Raw genomic sequence first — 18,835 nt, forward strand, 5'->3', positions numbered from 1 at the left:
AGATATTTTGTTATAAACATATAATTTAAATGAAATATAGAATTAATATGAACATGTTTGAAAACATGACAACTTAAAATAATAATACAAAAACAATAAAATTACAAAAACAATTACAAAAAGGTTAAAATTACATTAATACAATTTCATTCATTCATTTATTTTCTTTTCAGCTTAGTCCCTTAATTAATCAGAGGTCGCCACAGCAGAATGAACCGCCAACTTATCCAGCATATGTTTTACGCAGCGGATGCCCTTCCAGCCTCAACCCATCACTGGGAAACACCAATACACTAATTCACACACACGCAATACAGACAATTTAACTTACCCAATTCACCTATAGCACATGTCTTTGGACTTGTGGGTGAAACTGGAGCACCCGGAGGAAACCCACGCGAACACAGTGAGAACAAGCAAACTCCACACAGAAATGCCAACTGACCCAGCCGAGGCTCGAACCAGCGACCTTCTGGCTGTGAGACGATCACTGTGCCACCGCGCCACCGTGACGCCATTAACACAATTAAGAATATAACGATTAACTTATTCAAGCTACTGTATAAATTAAAACTACAGTAGAAACCTAGTGAAACTAAAATGGTTAATATTATCTAAAATTTAATACAGGAAAAACTAGACAATAGTGTTTTATAAACAGACATAAAAAACGAATTTTAAAAAACATAATAATTAATATTTTTTGTTATTTTGTGCTAAAAAGACAACATTTTTCAATTAGGACTAAATGGTGTTGACAAAACAAAACTATAAATCGTGAATTCAAAAAAATCTTTTTAAATGGATTCTTAAACATTAATGACAAGAAACAAACAAGAAAAACGCAGAAACTACATACAATAACTAAACAGTTAGTGCATCTGTCATATTTTGAAAGGTGCTTGTTCGCACAGGACGAAGAGTTAACAACACTTGATAATGGGCATCCCATGGGGGTCAAAAACAGACACGCATCGGCCAGCCAGACACAACACAGGAGGTCGTTGGACAAGAGTTGGGGGGAAGGGGAGTGTCGCGTTTCCCAGCTTTGACATCTGACCTTCCGCCTGTGACCTTGTACATTGTCTGAGGGCAGATGGGCACAGCTGAGCACAAATCACTCCCTTAACACAGGATCAGGCTGTTTGATCACTCGTGCGGCCACATTATCTGCCAATCCTTCATTGTCCAACCATTTCTCTCCTTCTCTGTAGTCTCGATAAGTATCTGCCGTGTAAACTTTAACCGGTTAACTTTACATAACCATTTAAATCCACAGCCTGAATATCAGATCATACTGAAAGCCGACAAACACAGAAATTCCCATATTCAAGTCATTAATGTACACAAATTGAAAGCATTTGAGAAGCTTTCATCATTTTAATTAGGAAATACGACTGCTCAAGTGCTATCAACAATAATTTAAGAGCCAAACATGCTCTCGACTGTGACCGAACCAAGCAGTGAAATTGAATATATCACAGAACTGCTTAGATCTACTGATCTTATATCATGTTTTAACTCTGCTGTGCTTTCCATTAGCTGTTAAACTTCACCTTGAACTTGAACAATGCACAAGTGTTTGCGCTCAGTCTGTTTGCTGACCTTTCTCTGCTCTGAGCAAACGCCCTGAGGAGGGAACCATGGTTACTGCTTTCATCTTAATCTCTGCACATGCATCCAAAGCCTCAGACACTTTTTAACCAGCCATCTTGTAACTTTCAGTGCCTATGGACCACTCTAAATTCATGTTCCCTCAGAAGACCTGAAAAAAGTCACAGGATGTTCATTGCTGTTGTAAGTGTCTGATGTATGTGTGTATGACAGTGATTCTGTGCTGAGAGATTAAACAAAGACTGAAATTTTACTTTAAAACTGTTATATATATATAACAGTTCTGTCTGGTTCTTGAATCTGATTGGCTGATAGCCATGTGATATTCTGCAAATAACAACATTCATACAGCCTCTTCCCCCTTGTGTATTACCACATACAGCGACAAGCAGAGGACACTCTACAGTTTGACAAATATTGCTGCTGTTGGACAACATAATGTACTTTTGAAGCTTTTTAGGCAAGAATGTAGTTGTTTAGATTGCATAGGATAGTGCCTATTTTAAATAAGTATAATTTCGGAGAGACAGCGCGTCGGCGGCCATTAGTTTGTCTTTGAGGAGAGCAAAGACCTTTGACATTGTCCTTCCACAAGATGGCAACAGACCGTATAATAATCCCTTAGAGGAGAAAAACAGCTGATCAAATCAATATTAAACTGTATTGAACAATATTCTAATGTTGGATACATTTTATATTCATAAATGCAAGTGCCTTAAAACAAAACCATTGTTTCTGTTTTTCCAAAAGGAATTTTGGTTTTATGTAAATCTTTAAAAGTAGGTAAAAACTGAATTTGGAAAAAGACTCTTTCTTAAAATAAAAGATTGGTCTTGATTAAAAATCAAATTAATAAAAGACCTGGTAGTGTAAATGTTTTTTCTTTTTTTACTTTTGGTTGTGTTTGTGTATCCATTCTGTTTATTCATTCATTCATTTTCTTTTCGGCTTAGTCCCTTTATTAATCCAGGGTTGCTATACAGCGGAATGAACCGCCAACTTATCCAGCACATGTTTTACACAGCGGATGCCCTTCCAGCCACAACCCATCTCTGGGAAACATCCATACACTCGCACTCACACTCATACACTACGGACAATTTAGCCTTCCCAATTCACCTATACCGCATGTCTTTGGACTGTGGGGGAAACCGGAGCACCTGGAGGAAACCCACGCGAACACAGGGAGAACATGCAAACTCCACACAAAAACGCCAACTGACCCAGCCGAGGCTTGAACCAGCGACCTTCTTGCTGTGAGGCAACAGCACTACCTACTGCGCCACTGCGTCGCCTCCATTCTGTTTATCCATTTTATTTATTTGTATTACTGTCTTACTGATTTTATTATTATTTGTGCTCTGCACTGTAAAGGTAGATGAAAGTTGTTAATTGAACTTTGCCTTATTGCATTTGTGTTATAAATCCATAAAAAATCATTATTAATCTCTCTCTTTTTTATGTTGTAGTGCTGTATTTATACCTTATAATAGTCGTGTATTGAGGGTGAGATGGGACGCACATATCTAGAATGTATGTATTTTATGTTGGCCTCTGTTTGTATAACCCTGAGTTACTTTTTGGTTAGCCGTCTGTTTGTTTTAATGAGTCTACTGTTTTTGTTACTGCAAACTAGTTCAGTAAACAAATACAAAGAAGAAATGCCTGTGTGAGTTTAGCATTTTTCCTTTTCGCAAACACACTAGTAATCTGGTAGTGTTTGTGCTGCTTTGGCTTAATCGGGGATAATTATTATGATCTCCCAATTGCAGCAGAGAAATACTGGGAAATCTCTGTAGACTGATGGCATTTCATGCCGTTCAGCCTTATAATCTTAAAATGTGAGCAAAATCACCTGTTTTTCATCACTTTAGACATTACGCTAGAGAATCATACAAATACTAGCTCTAAAGTGACGTGTGTGAAGTAGCAAAGGTTTCTGCTGTTTTGACGTCAGCTGCAGATGTGAAGGAATGGTGGAAGAAGTTCCTCTCATAAAAGGATTATGAGACTCTCCGTGTTTGATTTTCTTATTTATCTATGCCATCAAACGGTTCTATAAACACAATATTACACTTCTAGCATAGGCGTTGTAGATGTATATGCAACATACAACCCTCAATATACAACGCACGCCCCCCACCAGTGACCGATATACATCGCACTGCTACTTCTGTGATATTACTCATTTATATATTACTTCCGCAACATCAGCCTGCAATTTTTTTACATGCTCATTTTTCTACACACAAGCATCATTGTGCTATTACTCTACAATAGCAAACATAATTAACCTGCCTAAAATTCTCAATGTGGGTGAAACTCAACTTCTATGTTGTTAAGTGACATCTTACCATCTTTCCTCAACTTTTCACTCTTTCATTGATAATTAGGTTACCAAGTATCTATTTGAACTTTTCTCTGAAGAAACTTTTTGAAGGGCATGGTATATTACAGAAATAACCCCAAATGAAACCACAACATTTTATCAAGAATTTAAACAAAAGAAAATCAAAAAAATGTCACTATGGCAAAAGGAAAAAGAAAATACATGAACACACACACACACACACACACACAAAACGAGCAGGATAACAGCCTGGACAGTGTAGGATCAGAAGATAAAACAGTAGAGACAGGCAGCAGATAGAGATGCAGACACAGATGGAAGAGGAAAAACAAGAAAGACAAAAGTACAGTACCTCCGAAAGAGAGACAAATAAAAGAGCAATGAGGACACTGGAACAAAGGTACATTGAAAACCAGGTCCACCCTTAAGCTGCAGGCCATATGCTGAGTGTGTAGTTAAAACCAAATACAGTATCATCCTGCTTTAGGTGGTGAATGTGTACATAATACCCCCGTCTGCATATCGGCACACTGGTGAATCTGTGCACGTGTCGTCCTGTGTGCAGGTTAAAGAGTGCACATGTTGTGCGTAGCATATGTTGTTGGCACCTGGGTTAAATTTCCATATATTGACATTAATATTTAAATACTTCAGTGGTTAAAAATAATCCTAAGAAGACAGTGCACCTAAGAAGGTCAGGCATAAACGTTTAAAGTTGTCCGGGTAATATACAATTGGATAAGCACTCAACACAAGCTACCATTCAAATGCCTGTTCATAACATTTATAAATTGAGCTATGATTACCTCTATTTATAATACCTCTATTTATAACTTTAACACTGTGAAATAAAACCATTTCTATTTTAATTCATTCTCTAATCTATTCTTATTAATCTATACAATTAAGCATCTTTACTTCAGTCTTCAGTGTCACTTGAACCTTCAGAAATCTTTCTCATATGCTGATTACAGTAGGTGTTTAAGAAATTACATTATTTTGAGTTTTGAAACTGGGATATTTTTGTTATTATTTTTATATTGAAAACATTATGTGTGTTTCACAAAATCTACGTTGTTCTTAAGATTTCATTAATGTGTTTCCTGAAACCTTTTTAGTTAAGAATGCCCCCTATAAGCAATACTTTCATAAGGTTGGTCTAGAGTCTAGACCAGTGTTTCTTAATCATGATTCTGGATGACTACCATCTTTGCACATTTTCTATGGTTGTTTCTCGATTCAAAGAATGCTGAGAATGGACTTGCATTCTTGTGAAGACCGTTCTTGCCAGGTTAGCTCAGAAGAACGAACTCGGGAGACCGCAAGAACAGAGAATGCGTCCGTGAGAAATGAGATGCTTTGTTCTTCCTGATGGTCACATGACATTCACACATTGTTAATGAAATGTTATTTAAACATTACAGCATCCATAAAACAATTTTCCCCATTTCAATTTATATATAACCTGCACAAAATCCTTACAAAAATACTTAGCACAATATAAATAAAACAGATTTTAATATGAATTTCAGCAAATAAACACCCTTAATGTGTTTATGCCTTTATTAAGATTTTCATGGTAATGTTTACTTTTACCGCCTCATTTAGGGAAACTCCTGAGATATACAAGTTTTATCTCTGAACTTTAATAATAAATCTATAAAAAATGCTGCGCTTCCCACCTCCTTTATTCAATCGCAATGACTTCATGGACTTCTAGAGCGAGTTCGGTGCTCAAGTCTGCATCGGTGCATCCTCGATAGCAAGAATGTATGCGGGTACTTTCACGAGTCCTTCGTTCTTGCGGTCTTGAGTTTTGGATGATGTTACATGAGAACACAAGGACGCAAGAGCGCTGCAGAATGCAAATTGAGAAACAGCCTATGTCTACTCAACCAAACACATCTGATTCAGATCATCAGCTCACTAGAAGGGGCTGAAAGACCTGTAATTGGTGTGACAGACAAAGGAGACACCCAAAACATGTTGTGTTGGTTCAGAAACACTGGTCTAGACCACTCTTAGATATTCCTTACTGCTGTTGACAGTTCACTAGGGTTTGAGCAAGAAGCTTCTTTACATCTATATAGGAACAGGGCAAACCAAACCCATGTTCAGATGCTGCCCAATGGCTGGCCCTATATACTGTGGATGTAAAGCTATATGCTCAGTGGTGGCCGCAAGTCAGGATATGTCCGGCTGTTTGTTTTGCCTCTTGTTGGGTTAACGTTGGATTGAGTTGGCCCAATTCAGCATGTGGAATTGGCATTTGGCGTTGGCTGAAGAGAATGTTCTGACTGTTTTTTTAGCAAACAATTGAAGTCGAGCTAGATAACAGAGGCAGCTCTAATTTCTCAAATATCTGCAAACAATACAAATACACAGATTATTTGATTAGTAACAAGTACTGTGAAAACTACTACATGATGCTTTGTTTACGCTTTGTTTGTGACCATTTCAGGTTCTGTTTTTTTTTTTGTGAAATAAAAAGAAAACAGACTACTGCCCTCTGCGGCTGTGGAAACACACATTCTCTCACGGAGGTGCAGAATATACAATCTCTTTGCCATTGCTACTGTCCGTTTGGTATATTCATGTGTTGCTTTTTGGTCCAGACAAGACCTATCGTGGTCAATGCGAGGTGACACAGTTGGTCAGGCACAGAACACACACTCTCATTTCAGCCTGTTGCTATCCATTTGGTCTGTATGAATATAACTCTTTAATTTGTAATATACCCAGAGCTAATTGCAGAGTTGTCCTGCACTCAAAAATGTATTTATTTTTTGCTCGTTCAAACTACTTATTTAAAATGAGCTGAAACAACATAATTCTTGAGATTTCATTGGGACAACTTAATTTTTTTATGTTCAATCCACATAAATTTATTAAAAGTGTTAAGTTAACTTAATCAATTTGTGTTGGGACAACATGAATAAATTGTGTTTATACATTTTTTACAGTGTGCAAAGAATAAATTGGCATTATATTTTTATGTATTTTTAAAAGAAATGGTTTTGATTGGAGGTTTGATGGCAGCAGACTACAGCACTAAATCAAGAGATTGCACCTCTGTAGATCCACAAATATGCACACATAAATAAATAAATAAATAAATAAATAAATAAATAAATATCCCAGCACAGGCTCATTCTAAAAACATTGCCCAATATACGTTTCTGGAGATGACGGAATGACGCCGTTCCTTTTCTAGATGACCGCTTACCTGAATGTGGACGGCTTTTCCACTGTTACCAGTATGTCCGGTAGCTCGACACATACGTCGGCAGACTTGAGATGCAGAGTGGAGTTGACTGCGATGACAGGGCTAGAGTCCTGTGAAGAACGGTTCCAGAAAGCAGGTAAAACAAAAGCCAAAAAACTAAATAAATAACAGAGTAAGAATGTGGTAAAATCTGAAAATGTGGTGAAAAAAAAAATCCGCAAGGGCCTTCTTTCTCTGGATTGCTTTTCAAAACACTGCGGTTGGGTTTAGGGAAGGGGGTGGGTGGGTCAATCTGTGCTTTTAAAAATACTATTGGTTGGGTTTAGGGAAGAGGGGTGGAGGTATCGGTCGGTTGGTCAGTGAGTCAGTGAGTCAGTCGATAGCGGCCTCTGGTGGTCTTACGCAAGAAGAGCAGGTGCGAATGGCACTCGCCAGAAAGAAAAAAAAGCATACACAGCGGCCTCTGGCAGATTTGCAAAAACAAGAACTAGAAAAAAAATGTAGCTCTTGGGATGTATTCTACTCTCTCCAGGAACGTATATAGTGGTACGTAATCAGAATGAGCCTGGGTTGAAATATGAACATCTCATAATGTCCAACCTACGAAGGTATAACTTAAGCTATGTTTTGCAGCAAAAAGCTTTATGTTCATTTTTTGCAGTTTACTACATATTTGCTGAAAAGTATTAACTTCTTAAATCTTGTAAATTACAGTAGCAAATGTAAAGATATACAGAAAAAACGGATTCTATTAATACGAGCAATACCTTTCACATGTTACAGGTTTTTGCATAATGTTATAAAGTTGAAAGAATATGTCTTCACATTTATTGGAAAGTCTACTTTTATTTTCTGTCAGCACCGCATTTATCATAACGGTAAACATTTCATATTATTATCAGTGTTGAAAATGTCTCATTATCAGATTTCTTCAATAAACAGAAAGCTCAGAACAGCATTTTTGTCTATTTACTGTATAATCATCTTTACGTCAATTTTGATCGGTTTAATGTATCCATGCTGAATAAATGTATTAATAAAATCTTCTGATCCATAATTTTATTAGTCCTCCTTTACAGCAAAATATGACTGAAGCATCTATAGCATCTAGATATAACAACGATGTTCATAATTCATACGCAAACATAAGCACAGGGCAGCGAGACTAAACACTGCACGTGGCCACATTTATATAACAAACACACACATTTAGCCTTTCCTCCATTTCACCAACCCCCAACACCTCAGTCGACATAGAAGAAACGGGAAACAAAGAAAGAATGAGAGGATGTCTAACAATCTAATGTTGAAAAAGTGAATGTTCAGAAATGAAAATGAGCCCTTGCTAAAGGAAAAGAAGGTGCAAAAACGAGACGATAAAGGGGTTTGCTGAAGCAAGCAGCGGCGCGGTGACCTACTAATGCAGAACTGAGGAATTCTCATTGCTGACCCGAAACACATTCCTCTGGACTGCAGATATTAACCCTCTATTAGCCACTGTACACACACACATACACACAATACCACTGTCACCTGGCCGTGCTAACACTTCTCTGTCACCTTCAATACACAACAGTGCCACTGTTTTTCTCCAGCTATTGGCAAGTCAGCACTCCGGGTAAAGTCACAGTATTACAGCAGTCAGGAAACTGTTAATTAGCCTCATACTGTCAGCATATTGCAGGTGCAGAATATCACCTAAAAAAATATATCAGCAGCGCTCCAGAGGAAACACTGCTGCCTTTCAATTAAAATACATGCATATTTTGCTAAAGGGACAGCTGTCCAAAATTGGTAGTAACCGAATTTTCAACCTCTTACAAACCTGTATGATCTTTTGTGTAATGCAAAAGTGGATATTGTAAATAACTCTTTTCTTTGTTTTCATTTTAAAGATCACTGAACAACAACATTTCTGTTAGAATTATTAATGTTCTGTTTAGTATTTATTGATTATTTAAATGAGCTCTTATCATTTATTCCTATTACTTTCTTGACCAAACATTTCCTATTATTATCAGTTTTAAAACAGTTGTGATGCTTATTTCAGGAAACTATAATGTCCTGATGTACACTATAGCCAAATATAGTGAGAAAAATTTATAGATTTGGAATAGCATCAGTGCTATTTTATTTTTTTCATCAGTGCTATTTTATTATTTTCCTCATTCATCTTTTTTTTTTGGCTAAGTCCCTTTATTAATCAGGGGTCGCCACAGCGGAATAAACCGCCCAACTTATCCAGCATGTGTTTTACGTAGCGTATGCCTTTCCAGCCGCAACCCAACACTGGGAAACATCCATACACTTGTACATTCACACACATACACTACGGCCAATTTAGCTTGTTCAATTCACCTATACCATATGTCTTTGGACTGTGGGGTAAACTGGAGCACCCGGAGAAAACCCACACAAACACGGAGAGAACATGCAAACAGAAATGCCAACTGACCCAGCCGGGGCTTGAACCAGCGACCTTCTTGCTGTGAGGTGACAGCGCTACCCACAGCGTCACCGTGCCGCCATTATTTCCCTTATAGTATTAATTGTTATTACTAATATATTAGCTTTTATTTTCACCATTTCTTTTTTAATTGTAGCTTTAGAAATTGAATGAGATTTTGTCATCATTTCATAACATAAATATAATCTAAGTTTATTTATTCATTTGATTTTCAGTCATTTCAGTTGACTTTTTGTTAATGTTGGATGCCAAGGCAATATTTCTAGTTTTCAGCTAATTGTTTTTCCACCTAATATTCAACTTGTGTTTTTTTATCAGCTTCATTTCAATCACCAAAAAGAGGGTCAATGTTTTAGCTTTACATTTTGTAAAACAATACAAACACCACATACCACAATGGTGAGACAATGAATAAAAAATGTTGTTTATTTCTGTGTGAAAAAAAATCTATTAAAACTGAAATGCCGAACAAAAATAAATAAATATTTAATTGAATATATTGAATAGTTTGTAGTTATGATCAACATCTCAGGAATTGAATCAATTAGACACTCAATGAGAGTAGTTTCAATGAACACATTTTTTAATGAAACAACCCTTTTAAAGAATGTGTTTTCTCGCTGTGTTCTCTTTAATGCACCTGAACTTTAGACCTTTCAGAAAAGCACCAAAAATTCCTAAGTTTTTTTATTTAATGCACTGTACATTCCCCTTTCATTTTATAAAGCCATCAATTCCCCAACAAATGCCTTAACTTTGCCTATTTTGGATGGTAAAGTGAGCTGAAATTTGATGAAATAGCTATTTAATAGCAGGTCAGTAAGGTTACCAGCTTTTTTTCCTCAATATACAATATCCACAACCACTTAGGTCAATTTGAAGTGTTCATGGACACATTTGATCCCTAAAAGCGGTTCCATTATATGTAGAAGTTCTCACTTTAAACATCCTTAACAACAGCAAATACCTTTAAACTTTATTTATAGATATAGTATATATGTATTGAATTCATATGTATTAGTTTGATCCATCAAGGTTCATTTATTTGAAAGTTAATTAAAGTATTGTACAAAAAAACTTTTTTTTTTGTGGTGGTGGTGGTGGTGGTGGGGGGGTTCACTGTAAAATAAATTTTGCACCTTCAATTCCACAGTGAGAAAGAGAGGAGGCAGCGTCGATGTCAAACCTATTGATTTCCAGAGCACTTCAGCAAGGGTGGGCTTAAGCAATCTGAGACACTTGAACATATGGAGAGTCAATAGCCCTTATACTGTTTTGTACTGGTGGTGCTATTCAGAGCTTGAGGCTCAAGGTGGAAGGTGGTTTACTTTTTTTGTCCTGAAACTGATGTGATTCTGTATAAATGCACTTGTGAGTCAATGCGCAGTTTTTGAAAGGGAAGATTTGAGAGAATCGAGCAAGCAATGACATACGTGTCAGTATAATGCAATTTAAACAAAAAGCGTGTCAGTCAGCACTGGTTTCATAACAACTCTGCTCTTTGAATGCTTGATGTATATATAGATGTTGACAGCAAACATGCATTTAGATAAATGGAACATCCAATCCTTTGGGGTTTGCTCAGCACAGAGTAATCAGGATAAAAATCACGATTCAGTTAGGGATTGTCAAATATTATTCGTTTTTATGTTCGGTTGGAATTTATGATCTAAAAGAAACAGACCACCAAGACCCTCAAAACCCATTTCCCTCCTTTCTGGTGTGTTACTAACCCCCTTTATGATGCCTTATACAGTTGAAGTCAGAATTTTTAGCCCCCCTTTTTCTTTTCTTTTTTAAATATTTCACAAATTATGTTTAACAGAGCAAGGAAATTGTCACAGCATGTCTGATAATATTTTTTTCTTCTGGAGAAAGTCTTGTTTGTTTTATTTCGGCTAGAGTAAAAGCAGTTTATAATAATAATAAAAAAAAACAATGTAAAGTCATAATTATTAGCCCATTTAAGCTTTATATATATATTTTTTAAACGTCTACAGAAGAAACCATCATTATACAATAACTTGCCTAATTACCCTAACCTGCCTAGTTAATCTAATTAACCCAGTTAAGCCTTTAAACGTCACTTTAAGCTGTATAGAAGTGTCTTGAAAAATATCTAGTCAAATATTATTTACTGTCATCATGGCAAAGATAAAATAAATCAGTTATTATAGATGAGTTATTAAAACTATTATGTTTAGAAATGTGCTGTAAAAATCTCTGTTAAACAGAAAATGGGGTAAAAAAAAAATAAATGGGGGGCCTAATAATTCAGGGGGGCTAATAATTTTGACTTCAACTGTACATAGCTTGGATATTAGACTGTGGTTGCCAATCTGTTTGACTCAATCTTAGCTTGTTTCTAATTATCTATGTTGAATGGATAGGATTTCAAATAATATTCATACTTACAATATTTTAGAGCTTTGGATAGATTCAAAACATTTTGAAGAATTATTATTATTATTATTATTATTATTATTATTATTATGAATAAAGAATGCATTTGTATGCAAAAATCTTTTCAACTTTAGAAAGTTCAGCATGCTCATGTTGTTTTAAAAGAAAGAAAGAAAGAAATTAAATAGAAAGAAAGAACTGAAATAAGATATATCTTGATATTCTTTGCATTTAAGTTCTAATTCAGTCTTGTCCTAAGTTGAGAACCACTGCGTTAGACAATAGAATGTTAGATGCATCCTCCTCATTTCATACATGGATTTACAGAATAACAGACAGAAACATATCACATACCACATGAAAGCAACTTTAAAATCACAGATAAAAATGTCACTTAGCCTTAAAGCTTTTAGGGAGTAAAGCAAACGCTCATTTGCAACTAAACACACTATGAAAAAGTTCATGGGAAAAAAAGCAGCTTTAAAAAATATAATAGCAAAACAATGACGATTCAAGAAACTAAAATCAGAGCATCAACACTCTTATATTGGAAGTAAACACAACTATTTGATCGCCATTATGTCTTATATGTCTGCAGGATAGCAATAACCATGAGGTTAAGAGCAGTAGAGGATAATCACTGTGGAGACAGGTATGTGACTTATAAAACCCTTAAAGACATGGAAGCAGAGAGATGGGATGAGACAGCAAGCATTACCAAATCATAAGAGAGCAAGAATCATCATTGAGAAGAGGATGCAGACAGAATGGGAAACACGGTTGACTAACGTTAACACACTGGTTTGATAAACACAAGCGGGAAAGCTTTTCGCAAGGGCGCAGGCGGAGGAAGACAGACAGCGGGATGAGGGGTGATGGGAGGAGCGAGGTACGGAGAGGGGACACCCCAATAAAGGCACAACACTGCATTTCAAAGCGATTCAAGTGAAACAAAAGTGCCACAAACAGAAGAGAAGCAGGACTGACTTTGCATAAAGATCCCACTCCGTACAAGTGCATCAGTGCAGAACTAATTAGACTGATGCAGACGGTGAGTATTAAACCTTTTATAAGATCATCTCCAGCGGGCCCCGTTTTAGTCATGAATATTAGTCAGTAGCGTTAACAATAACACGTCGAGCAGAACTAAAGCTAATATAAGTCGCACAAGAAAAAAAATGCAAACTGCTGTTGCAGGGGGGGAAAATGTGATGGAAGAGAAGGGAAAAGTACTTAAACTCTCTAAAAGGACGGTTACTTTTGCATAGTTCCAAGCTAACAAAACACTCAGGGAAGATACTGGAAGATAAAAAAGAAGACGCAGAATATAAAGAACGAAGGCTCAAAATGTCTGACACGAAAACAAAGTGAAAAGTCAAATACCAGCAAGCGTTGGATGAGAACGGTGGCTTCCTTTCCCCCCGATTTTGCCCACTTCCAGGTCAGCCATCCCTCGTTTCTCCTCTTACGGGCTCCTCTCCTACTTTACTCTTCTCCCTCTCGTATTTCATGTTTCTGCCAGTCCACCCTCCTCAGTCCTGCTCTCTTCTTTTACCCCTCCCTCCTTCTCTCGCTCTCTCTTTCCATCTCTCTCTCCCTTTTCATTATTCCTCCTCACAGACACCTCGCTCTTCCGCTTCCTTCCTTTCTTTACGGATAAGTCTAGAAAAAAGAGAAGGGGGAGGGAAACCTACACCGTAAAGAGAGCGAGACTCATGCGTTATAAGTAAAAAAAAGGGCCTCTCAATGAGAAACAGGCTATCCCAGTGTGTGTGTGTGTGTGTGTGTGTGTGTGTGTGTGAGAGAGAGCCGCATTGAGCTGGTTTCTCCACCCGTTGGGAGATTCAGGAATACTGGAGGCTCTTAAAGCGGTGTGCTAAAAGATGGCCCGATGAGGCAGTAGAAGAAAAGTGATGTTTAATAGTGTGTGCATGTGTAGGACAGGAATACAGGACAGAGTGAGAGAGAAGAAGGGGGGGGGGGGGGGGGGGGGGGGTTCGGACAGAATATCTTAGTGGGAGGGAAAGAGGAGGAGAGAAGTGGCAGAGAGAAAGCAGAGGGGTTGATTTTTCTCCCTGTATTCTCTTGTTCACTTTTGCTCTCATTCGGAATCAACATGCTGTTAAGGTTACACCAACATACAGATGACTCCCCTCGGCTTAGTTACCTCACTTTCTTTTCCCCCTCAGCTCTTCTTTTCGGTCAGGAACATGTAATCTTGCACTTGAACTTGAAACTCTCTCTTTCTGGTCTGCAACCCCATCCTGGCCTCTCCCTGCCTGAGAAGCTCCTGCAGGAGAAAAGGCGCTGATGTGAGGCTGGGGGATGAGAAAGGGAAAGTGAACATTGATATGCAGAGCAGGAGTGAGGTGCAGGACAGTTTGGGCTAAATACTAATAGATGACACTTTTAAAAGGTACAATGCTCAGCATATATGAGTACACCCTTTACAAATCACTCATTTAAATTAATATTTTTAATAGGAAGCTTTACAATATTATATTTATGCATATACATTAGATTAGTCAGTACTGAAGCCAAATCTAGAATAACTTATGATAACGGTGCAAAATTAGTACACCTAAATGCATATGTTATAGAAAAATATTAAATACAAAATTTAAAAAAAGAGGAAAAAAAATCAAGAAAAACTAATTTTTTTTATAAAATTTAGTTGAAATTTTGAAGTTTGTAATTTTGTTTTGCAATATTTTGCTTGAATTTGATTGTATTAACTTTCTATTTCTAAAGATGTTTGGTGACTAAAATATTATTTTAATAAATATATCTGTTAACTAAATCTGTTTTGTTCAAATGCACCAATATATATGACCTATATTTACTGATAAATTAATAAAAGTATTCATTTGCAAGAGGTGATGCAGTGGCGGAGTGAGTAGCACTCTCACCTCACCTCATAGCACCTCACTGGTTCAAGCCACGGCTGAGTCAGTTGGCATTTCTGTGGGGAGTTTGTATGTTCTCCCCGCGTTCACATGGGTTTTCTTCCGGGTGCTCCAGTTTCCGCCACAAGTCTAAAGACATGTGGTACAGGTGAATTGGGTAAGCTAAATTGTCCATAGTGTATGTGTGTGAATGAGAATGTATGGGTGTTTCCCAGTAATGAGTTGCAGATGGAAGGGCATTTCACTGTGGTGACCCTGAATTTATAAAGGGACAAATCTAAAAAGAAAATGAATTAATTTATTAATTTGCAAAATGGGGTCTACTCAATTAAGCTGAGCAATGTCAATCCACAGCTATGAAAAAAGAATTCTATAGAGACCACTTGGAAATTCTTATGTTTTAGAGTTATGTATCTGAGTAAAATAGTGTTGACAATTGTTCAAAATAACAGAAAAGACCACATTTTCAGAAATGCTAATCCATGTTAAGACAATACATATTAATGCTTTAGCTTAAAGGGAACGTTCGCTAAAACCTTTATGTGTTACTTTCCTTTGTTAAACACAAAAGAAAAGATTTTGATGAAAGCTGTAACCATTGACTTCCATAGTATTTTTTTCTACTATTGAAGTCAATGGTTACAGTTTTCTGCTTTTCTTAAAATATGTTCAAATGAAGAAAGAAACTAAAAAATGTTTGGAACCACTTAAAGGGGAGTAAATGAGGGGTAAATTACAATTTTTGGGGTGAACAACAAGTTTAAGAAGAGTTAGAAAAGCAATATTTGGCGGAATACCGCTAAATTCATTCGTCCATTTTCTTTTCGGCTTGGTCCCTTTATTAATCATTTTCCAGCCAGCTCAATGTCAAAAATTGATTTACCTGGGTGTAAAGATTTTCCACTAAGCATACATTTAGACAATATTTGACACCTAAATAATGCATGTAGATTTTTACATTGAACTTTCATTAAACTTTCCAAAGATATTTTTTCAGTATTTTTATCAGGTCAGGGCAGATTGTCAGTTTGTCAAATTGATAAGATTTATTAAAAGTTTAAAATGATATGATTAGTTTCCAACTAACAAACAAACTTGTTTCTTGGACATTAAAGATATTTCAAAATATTTCTATACAAAGTGAGTAACTAACTATCCGGTTCCCTGCATTTTTCTGAATATCTTATTTTGAGCTGAACCATCTTTTTAATGGCAGCAGGTTCGTTTGTCACAAATTACCCAGCATACTGTGAGAACAACAACTTCCACTTGGGTCAATTATCAAAAACTTTAAGTAGAAATAGTTTTAGTTACAGAATGTGCATGCTAAGCTTAAAACATGAGCGCACCCTGAGAATGACTGGACGTGTGGCAACCAGCAACCAGCCGTCATCACCATATGCTTTCTGTTATAGCCTATCCTTCTTCCTCACCTCTCTGTTTTGTGCAGAAAGGTTATTCAAGTGCATTCAAGGTGTGTATCAACGTGGTATACATGACTAGTATGAGTCTGACACTGACTGAAGCAAAGTTGGATGTTTCGCGGTGTTGTTAAAATTATACTAATTTGACGGAGTGTTTGAAAAACCTGTGTTTGTGGCTAATAGCTGAATGAGATATGACACAACTTTACAGAAAGCTAATTTCATACATTAGGCAAACAGTCGGATACTACTCACCAACATAAAAGCTTGTCATAGGTCGCGCTTCCCGCCGGTATTTTTTGCGGAGTCCGTCGTAAACCAATCAACTTCCGAGGTTACAGAGATGAAATTGAGCTTTCCTTTCTAAAGAAATAACCAAGTAATATCACCTGAATTTTCTTACCCTTTTTAATGAATAAATCTCGGAATAGCTACACCTGTCAGACAACGTGACACCAAAACGATTTCTTTAACTCTTTTAATACTTGCTCTGTAGGCTAGCCTGTTCTTTGGGTATCACTCTTTACATTGGTAACCCCCAAACGCCAGCATAACATAATCAATTCTGAATTGCAATAAAACCTAAAGTAAGCACGAAATTATTAAACAGTATTAAATATTAAATTACATCTATAAAAACAACATTTAATTTCAGTATTCACACTAGGCTACTTTCTCATGAAAAGCATGCTGGGAACTAAATTATTATTATTATTATTATTATTATTATTATTAATAATAATAATAATAATAATAATAATAATAATAATAATAATAATGATGATGATGATAATAATAATAGTAATGTGTGGCAACAAGTTACATTGCAGTTCAGTTCTCTACCCAGCAGACACACAATGTCATAAGACATTAGGTTAGATTTAGGTCACCAGCGTCTGAGGACTGTTATTTTGACGTCCAAAAACTATGTCAAATGAGTTAACATTTTGCTGTTTTTAAGTTGTGATGGAAAGTGACTAAAATCCATCGTCAAGCCAACATCTTAAACCAACGCCATATTGACCTCAAATTTGTCAGGTATGGCAACCAAAATCCAACGTCTGATACATCATTGTGGAAACGTCCACACAACCTCAAGCTGTAACATCATTAGACGTATTTGGTTGTGTTAGGTTACGTTCGAAAGTAACCAAAATGCAACATCTGTCCGACATTAGACATTGGCCTGACGTAGGATTCTGACATCAACCCGATTTTAATTTCCAAACAAAATGCAAAGTCCCATGACGTTGGGGTACAACTTCAGTCTGATGTCATGGTGATGTCCTGTGCCTGCTGGGTTAATTCTATTGGTTCAGACAGAATAAATTATATATTGTCATCATGGTCAACGTTCACATTATAATTTTTTAATTCTAAAGATAAAAAAATGCTTTCAATGTGAACATTTAATGGTGGAATTTGAATAACACAGTGCTTAATGTATGGGCATACATTTAAGTGTATTTTTTACCCGAGTTTGATTGGAAATGCATCAGAAATGCGAGTTTCAGCGTGATGTGCAGCAAGGTTTGAATGGCAGCATGCATTTTTTTTTACTTAACTGCAACCACTCAAAGGATATTTTAATCAAGCCAAACCAAACATGCACATTAAATAACATTTTACAAATTGAAGTAGATTGTACTGAAATTAACAATCAACTGTTTGCCATAACTGCTTTTTATCAAGACAAAAAAATAAACTTTCAGGGCAATTTGCTTTTTTATATTTACAGTCAAATGGATGGCTGCCATGTCAGTTGGTTCATTGCTGTTTGTTTTGTGAGCGGTCATCTTATTATTTTGGTCCTCTAAAAGAACTGGGGGGCAAATTGGTTCAATTACCTGATTTCACTGTTTAATAACTTGTTTAACAATCAATTACATCATTTGAACTTTCTGTACTTGTCATTTTTCCCACTACTAACTGTACCCCAAAAGCAATTTCACTAAATAATTGAGTTTATTATACAACACTGATGCAAATACACAATGAAAAGACAGACAGAGCTTCAGACTGTGCCACTGACATTGAGCAAGCCTTCAAAAGTAATCAAAATCAGCTCTTTGATTGCCCTCACCCGGAGTAACAAGGACAGATCACACCACACATTACCTCCACACAACCAACAAAGGTGGATCTTTGAGCACACTGCAAACATAAACAACTATCGATCTGCTTCAGAATTGGTGAAAGCTGAGGTGGGATGGACGGGGGGAGAGAAGACAAGGCAGATAACAGAGGTCAAAGAGAAGTGTGCTGCAATCTCTTTCACCTTCATTATAAAACCAAACTGGCCCTTCATACATAACGTCATTACCAGAGTGGGAGAACAATCCCATTAGGAACACTTCACTTCTAATGCAGACAAACTGTTCTTTTGCCCAAGGACAATCATTACCTGGGGGTGCGAGGGGGTGCAGAGGGAGTGTGTGTGTGTAG

General features: G+C 36.7%; 1 protein-coding gene across 1 annotated transcript in view; it reads right to left on the reverse strand.

Annotated features, from left to right (window-relative positions):
- spaca6 (sperm acrosome associated 6) overlaps window positions 1-13,572 on the reverse strand; it is a 77,959-nt gene extending 64,387 nt beyond the window's left edge. The window contains exon 1 of the mRNA XM_056475644.1: window positions 13,444-13,572. The gene's annotated coding sequence lies outside the window, so the exon portion shown is untranslated. The remainder of the gene's footprint in view (window positions 1-13,443) is intronic.
- Window positions 13,573-18,835: the final 5,263 nt, after the last annotated feature.

This window comes from Danio aesculapii, chromosome 16, assembly GCF_903798145.1.
Source record: "Danio aesculapii chromosome 16, fDanAes4.1, whole genome shotgun sequence".
NCBI lineage: Eukaryota > Metazoa > Chordata > Actinopteri > Cypriniformes > Danionidae > Danio > Danio aesculapii.